General features: G+C 38.6%; 1 long non-coding RNA gene across 1 annotated transcript; it reads left to right on the forward strand.

Moving 5' to 3' along the window:
- The first annotated feature begins 538 nt into the window (after positions 1-538).
- Positions 539-1,267, forward strand: LOC134620746 (uncharacterized). Its single transcript, XR_010092138.1, has 5 exons — positions 539-702; positions 800-850; positions 939-983; positions 1,068-1,132; positions 1,209-1,267. It is a non-coding gene; the product is annotated as an uncharacterized LOC134620746 (long non-coding RNA).
- Positions 1,268-7,640: the final 6,373 nt, after the last annotated feature.

The raw sequence follows: 7,640 nt of genomic DNA on the forward strand, positions 1-7,640 counted from the left end.
AATTCGGGTTTAAAGCCAGAATTGCAGCAATGCAACACGTGTTGCAGAGGACTCTTTCACTGCCCTCTGTGCCCCACTTTCAGCCCTACTGCCAGGGCAAAGATTGAGGAGTATCTAAGTGTGCATATAAAAAAATGCTTTGCATTTCAACGGTATGTTTGTATTAAATATACTTTATAGTTATAAATATGCACTTTTTTAAGCACTACTGCAGTATCTTTGTTGAATTAAAAGTTGCTGTTGACATTGTACAGTTCAGTGCATTCATCTGCAACAAAAATAGTGTTTTTATAAAATATATTTTTATTTGCTTTTCACCACTTTTCTTGACATAACTTTTGTGATCCACACCATTTTGCTTTCATTATTGAGGTTGGCTTGGATGTGTTTGTTAACATGTACAATCTGATTGTTAGATAAATTGCATTCTATACAACTACATTTAAATTACATGTTGTTGTTGTTGTTTGTTTGTTTTTATCTCTTACAGATAAAATGATATGCCGGTGCAGGCTGCCTTGTAGGACAACAGGTCATGTTCCTAAGGCCTGTAGTTACAGTTGGTGTTATTAGCAATAAACATTTCACACCCATCATGATGATGTCTGTTAACTTGTGAATGTAACTGTCTTGAAAAAAAGGAATCTTGCAGTGAAGATCATTCCCGGGCAGTGGTCAGAAAAAAAGAGTTTTGACTTGAAGGTATGTGCTAGTTTAAGTATATGGTGAATAATATGAATTACGCTAGTCTTTTTTTAAGGGATTTTATTAACGAGCCTTTATTTTCAATGTAATACAGGGTTTTCCAAGCCAAGACTATGGAGTTGACTGTGGGATCTTCATGCTGATGGTAATTTTTCTCTTCTCTTCTTGAGATTCATACAGAAGCTAATTTAAGCTTCTAAAAAAATGACATTTTTATTTTTTCTTCCAAATAGTCTGCTCTGTACGTGGCACTGGATGCACCATTTGACTATACTATAGTAAGTATTCTATTTACTTTCACAGCAATGGAGTCTTGAATCTTTTGAAAGTTGTTAAATATGTTTCATATTAATATTTTACAGTCAGACATGCCCTACTTGCGTAAATGGTGGTGCTTGCTGTTGATGGAGAACTTTGATCTCAGGAGGTATTTATATTTTGACTTCTGTTCCATGTTGTGTCAAAGTTTGCACACCTTAATAATATCAAAATTTTCTGTTAAGCTCTGGCAAGCTATTTGCACACTGGAGAGAGGAAGCCAAAGCTGTGCTTGAAGGACAACCATTTTCAGACTGAAAAAGCGCAAGTTCCAGGAAGTCAGTCAGGTCAGTATTCACTTTAAACAGTAGTGTAATTACATGGTTAGTGACATTTGAATAACTGTTAAAAAACTGTTCTGCAACAGAGAAATAGCTATGTTTTTATCCCCATTTGCCTGACACAGGAGCCAGCAGTTGTTGAAGATCTGCGTCCTGCTGTGCAGTGGGTTGTCCAAAATAAGGCACTTTTCCGTGGACATGTAACAATGCCAAAATATCTGTCCTTAAATCAAGGGGACCAGCAGAGGGTCTTAAGAGACATGTCAGAGGAAGAAGACACTGGAGCAAGGGACTTGTTCCTCTTTGTTTTTCAGTTTGCAGAGGACATGGAGCTCTTTTTGAAAGCATGTGCTGATGAGCAGGGACTAAGGGTCAGTGCTATGTTTGACATGTAATGGACAAATGAAGGCACTGGCTGTGTTTCTTTGTTTGTTTGTTTAATATGTCATTGTTGTTGTTGTTGTTTTTTGTTTTGTTTTTGCATAGTACAAAATTCCAATTAAACTTATTTCAAAATGTTGTTCACTTGATTCTTTGTCCATACTTATAATAAAGGATTACAGTGTAACAGCATTAAATGTAAATGTAACAGTATTTTTTTATACTTGTAATTTCAAAATAAAAAGCTTATTGTTGATATTAACAGTAAAGAATTGTAATCAATAATATTTTTATACATTTTAAACATTAACACTCTGGGATCTATCCTGGCCATTTGTGGCCACTTCACTTATTCTTTTTTTTTTTTTTTTTTTGACTACTGCACTGCAGTGGACCAAAAGAATGACTTAGGTTTGATCTTAAGGATCTAATAGTTGTGTGTGTTGTGCATGACATTGCCACACAAATATGTATTTGCGAGATAGAGTCGAATAAATTATGACGCATCAAATATTACACAGGCTGCAGTGAATTTCTGTTGATACAGACTATTGAGCTTTGAGTTTCCCAGTCAAACTTAGCTTTGAAGCACATGCTAAAAACACTTTTACTCTTGTACATTTCATAACAAGACACCATAGCCAAAATATATATTAATAAAAAATTCAAAGCTGCAGCACATACAGCAACAAACACTGTTAGTAAATGTGTCCTGGAGTTTATGCAGGTGCAGAAAGTGCTGCTGCTGTAAGTAAGCCTAACAGCTTCCAGATCACTTATTTTTCTGGAAAGATGGTAGGAAGGGCATTACTGCTCATTTCTACAATCTCCCAGATCTTGGAATACAATGCCTTTGTCCCATGAAACCACTTCACAGTACTAGGAGTCCACTAAAACCTATAAAGAGAGTGATCCTGGAAGAAATGGGGCACACACTAGTGACCTCAACAATTGCAAGACAGCCTTGTCCCCGATGCTCAGATGGGAAAAAAAGGAAGTTTCATGAAAACATTAGGACTTTATCACCGTTTTATCTGAAAAGTTAATGGTAATATATAATCTAACTGGCTATGAAGAGTAAAAAATTTAGATACAATTTTGATTTTGATGAAAAGGACTGGTGCTATTTTAAAGAGTCACGTCGGTAAAAGTAGATAAATGTTTTAAGAAATATACATTTTATAGCATTTTGTGAACATACACAAAAAGTGGCCATTTTTGGCAACAAACAAGCTAGAGAGTTATATATTTTTTACTCTCCTTGAACAAAAATAACAGTGCATAATAATCAGTGTTGATGTTAATCAATTAGATGTCCCAGACTCTACTATTAATAATACAGCAGTCCCTCGTTTATCGCAGGAGTTATGTTCTAAAAATACCCCGCGGTTGGCGAAATCCATAAAGTAGCCAACTTTATTTTTTACAATTATTATAGATGTTAAGACTGCAAAACCCCTCACTACATGCTTTATATCTCTTATGTTTCTGGACGCTACATCCAGATGAACAGATTCAACTTTTGGAGATTCAACTTTTGGAGATGACTTTCCTGGATGATTGAGAATGCATCAAGACGTTACATGCTTTATACAGTTTTCTCAGACAGGCATGAACATTTTCACACTTTTCTCTTTTGTTCAAACACTCTTAGAGTTCAAACCTTCGTAGAAACATAAGTCCAGTATTATGCAATGAAACCAAAAGGTGCCTTTGGCGGTGCAAAACGTATCGTCGGCATTGTTGTGTTTGTTTGGGAGAAAACTTAGAAACATACAGTACAGCACTTCAGGGTTACACTGCTAGCGATCGAAGATTTATGTAAATTCGACAAGCTAAACGCATTCTGTACTGTACAGCAGCGCTCCCCAACCTTTTTTGCACCATGAACCACTTTAATGTCAGACAATATTTTCAGGGACCGACCTTTAAGGTGTCGCGGATAAATACAACAAAAGACTAAAAAAGAAACTGTGGTATTTTGTAAATATAATAATAAACGTGAATTGAGCTGTGCGCCAACAACAATGACAGTGACATCCTCCTCTCTGCTTCTTAATGCACTCTGGTCGCTATGGTAACGCGTAAATAGTTCTTTCAAAATAAGACACACAACTACAACCATACATTTCACACCGGAGCCTCAACTCTCGCGGAACGGTACCAAAGGACTCACGGACCGGTCCGTTGGCCTATTATGGACCGCTCCTGTACAGGAGACACTGGACTAGATTGATTGACAATGGTCTACAGCTATCAGAACGCACAACACGATGTGCTGTAAGAAAATAAAATTCAGCGAAACAGCGAGTGTCGCGGAAGGTGCGCCACGTTATAGCAAGGGACCACTGTACACTTTTGGCCATGAACAATTTAGGGGATGGTGATTTTTTTTGAACAAACCCAGAGTGTTAAAAAAAACCCCACTTAGAACCATTTTTATTTCTCAGCAGCATCAATAGTAACAAAAACGCAATTTAGTTTTCGCTGTCAAAGTCGATTTAACTGAAGTTACGTGTTTCCGGTTACTGTGGAGGTCACGTGTTTCCGGTTAGTGTGGAGGTCACGTGTATCCGGTTACTGTGGAGCTCCCCAGTAGCTGTGTCCGAAAACGTCGGTTGCATCCTCTGGAGGCCACATTTGAAAGCCGATTACGTCACAGCCAGGCGACGAAGGCTGTCCCAATTCATTGACTCCTTCAAATGCGGCCGACAAATGCGTCCTTCATTTCCCCGAATTTGAAGGATGGGTCGGGTGTGTCCTTCGTGGCCCACCATATCCCAGAATTCATAGTGACATTGCCACACAAATATGCCCAGCCAAATTTCAGCTGCCAACAATGGTGGCCGCTACTAAGTTTTAAAATTAGTCTTATTAATCTTTCTGGGTCACAAAATAAACTTTTAACATATTTTCAGGCGAGGAAGTAGCTGTGTAAATTACAGATATCTGTTTGGTTTATCAAGACATCGTATATTTGCAAAAGTGTGCCGACGTTTTCGGAGACGTCTGTTACCCACCTGCTTGATAGCAAGCCGGGGGGGTTCAATGGTCACTCCAGCCGGCGAGAGCAGCGGACTCCCGGCTTCATCGTTTTCAGACCCCCGCTCTTTCGCTACTCAGGTTAAACATGATATATAAGTCACTCGGATAACTTAAAAATGTAATTGTTTGCCTTTTTTTGGTGTTTTATTTGTTCCGGAGTAAATCGGTTTGGCTGAGCTCAAAGTTATTAGATTGTTAGATTAAATAAAACTTTATTAATCCATCGGGTGAGTTCCTCCGGGATTTTCACACAGCTGAATAAACGTTAAACAGAAAACTGATTAAACAGAAGTGTGAGACGGTCGAGAATTTACGCCAGTGTCCTGTTATATTTTAGATAGCAAGGAGCAGACGGCCAAGTTTGTTAAACTCCACCGAGACAGCGGTGATGCTGATCTGAAGGCTAGACCGTCCCATTTCACAGCCTCGCACTTCCGGCCTTCTCGGTCTTTGAAGGACCTGGCCCACGTAGACTGCGAAGGCCGGGTCCTCCGAAGGATGCAGCCGACGTTTTGGGACACAGCTAGTGGCTGCAGCCAGGTGCTCTTGAGGCAGTTCCTGAATCAGTCACGTGGTACGGACTGCCCGCGAGGCCTCGAACATCACTGCATACGTAATCAAAGCAAGCCTCGATACGCGCTCCATAAAAACTAGCCCGAATTTACCCGACACACGCTTCAAAGCTTCGACACACAGGACACATCACTAGTCCCTTTAATAATTTACACATGGCTTGCCCCGCAAACCGTGACACATATAAATGCAGCACTTTTCATATTTGACAATATATCTTGAAAGCACAAGACAAATCACAATTAAATTGTTTTTAATTTAGGTCTTTCTTTTTATTTTGTTTTATTTTTCAGTTGTTGGTTTTATGGTGATGCGATGCTATATTACATATTTTTAAGATTCAGTTGAATTTAAGAATTTTAATATAGCATCAAACAGTCTCCTCAAGTTGCTTTATACTGTAAGATAAAGACCCTACAGTAGCAGCAAAAAAAAACCCTGATAAATTATTAATCCCTTATGAGCAAGCACTGGGCGACAGTGGGGAGGAAAAACTACCTTTAACAGGGAGAAACCTCCGGCAGAACCAGGCTCAGGAAGGGATGGCCATCTGCCGCGGCCGGTGGTGGGTGAGGGTAAAGATAATATGAGGAGACAAGATGAAGAATATTACTTTACATCATATTTTTATATTGAAACAACATAATTTACAGTGTAAATTATTATAATTTACACATTTTACAGTATAAGAATAATAATATGTGCTTGACAGGAACAAACACTTTCAATTTAATTGTCTCATGTTTAAATTTCATTGCAGCCTGTTGCTTGTTACAATGTTTCTGCCTAATATTTAACTGAATGGTCTGTGTAGATCTAAATAATCAATGGTAGGCTTCTTCAGTTCCAAAGGAGCCTCTTGCAATAAGAGGTGAAACATCCTGATCTTCTTCTCTATTCTTTTTTATGGGGGCTTCAGAAATGACTCCATCGATTAAAGAGCCAGTATGATGTTTAATTTGCTTATTTAACCCTGGAGAACCCATGGTTTCCCTAGAAAACCAATGGGGTCGGCCCTGACCCCATGGGTTCTCCAGGGTTAAAATTTCCAGTTAGTTTTTAAGAATGTTTTCAGTCGATGTAACGATTTCCCTACATTACAGAAACCTTATTGTCTGCTGCTGCAGCAAAACAGTCGCCTTACAGATGCGAAAAACTGACATATGGGACTTGGTTTCTTGGGTAGTTTGGCTGCTTCCTCTATGAAACTTACAACAATTTTGTTGTCGATGAGTGGGAGATTTAATCTCATCCTTAGCAACACTGTTTCTGCATTTTTCCACTTTTTACAAAGGGATTTGAAAATCATGTTGCAGAGGTTGTCGCACTCCATTAAAAGAATTTCATCAAATCGATCTTCAATTTCAGCCCAGATTTTGTTGGTAAGCCTCTTGTAAATGGCCTCAACTTCTTCCTCACTGATGACTTTACCTGATTTTTTTACCACTCGCTTAACCAGGGCTTCCATACAGATTTCCAACGCAAATCTGTATTTTTTTCTATTATCTTTCTTTTCTGTTGGAGTTCCAGGTTCATCGGTTTCTGTTGTTACATTTTCTTTAGGCTCTGAAATAAAAGCTGGTACACTGATTTGAGCTTCCATGTCAACTGTCTTGGAATGCTGTATGCAGCATAGACAGGGGCAAAACAGTCGGCCTATAGCCCGACATATACGACTTGGTCCCTTGGACAGTCTGACTGCTTCCGCTATGAAAACTTGACCAATTATGTGGTCTACAGCTGACTGATTTAATTGCATGAATAGCAGAACTACTTCTGCACTTTTCCACTTTTTGCAGAGGGATTTGAAAATCATCTTGTGGAGTTTTTGGATGTTGTTTAAGGGAATTTCATCAAATTTATCCTCGACTTCAGCCCAGATTTTATTGGTAAGCCTCTTGTAGATGGCTTCAATTTCTTCCCCACTGATGACTTTGCCTGATTTTATTACCGTTCGATTAACCAGTTTTTCCATTAACACTTGCAACCAAAATCTGTATTTTGTTTTGTTTCTTTCTATGTTTCTGTGCTCGTGGGTGCTTCTTTGTTTGTGTTTTATTATGTACGTTGTTTCAATGTTGATATTGCAAGTACAAGTACAATTATTACAGCACTCAATACGCATTCTTTTTGAATATGTGTTTCTTTGCTTAAAATTTCTCTCTATATCTATAGCTTTGAAAATCGTTTAGTGATATAGAGAGAGGGGGTCTATTTAAGAACTCTGTCCTTTCATGTTCAAACCCTTTGATCTTAACTCCGCCCATTGAACAAAAACGTGTTGCTTAGCAACCGCTGACGCGCATGTGGCAAATGCGTTCGGGCCAATGACTGCAT

Source organism: Pelmatolapia mariae, linkage group LG23 (genome assembly GCF_036321145.2).
Source record: "Pelmatolapia mariae isolate MD_Pm_ZW linkage group LG23, Pm_UMD_F_2, whole genome shotgun sequence".
Taxonomy (NCBI): domain Eukaryota; kingdom Metazoa; phylum Chordata; class Actinopteri; order Cichliformes; family Cichlidae; genus Pelmatolapia; species Pelmatolapia mariae.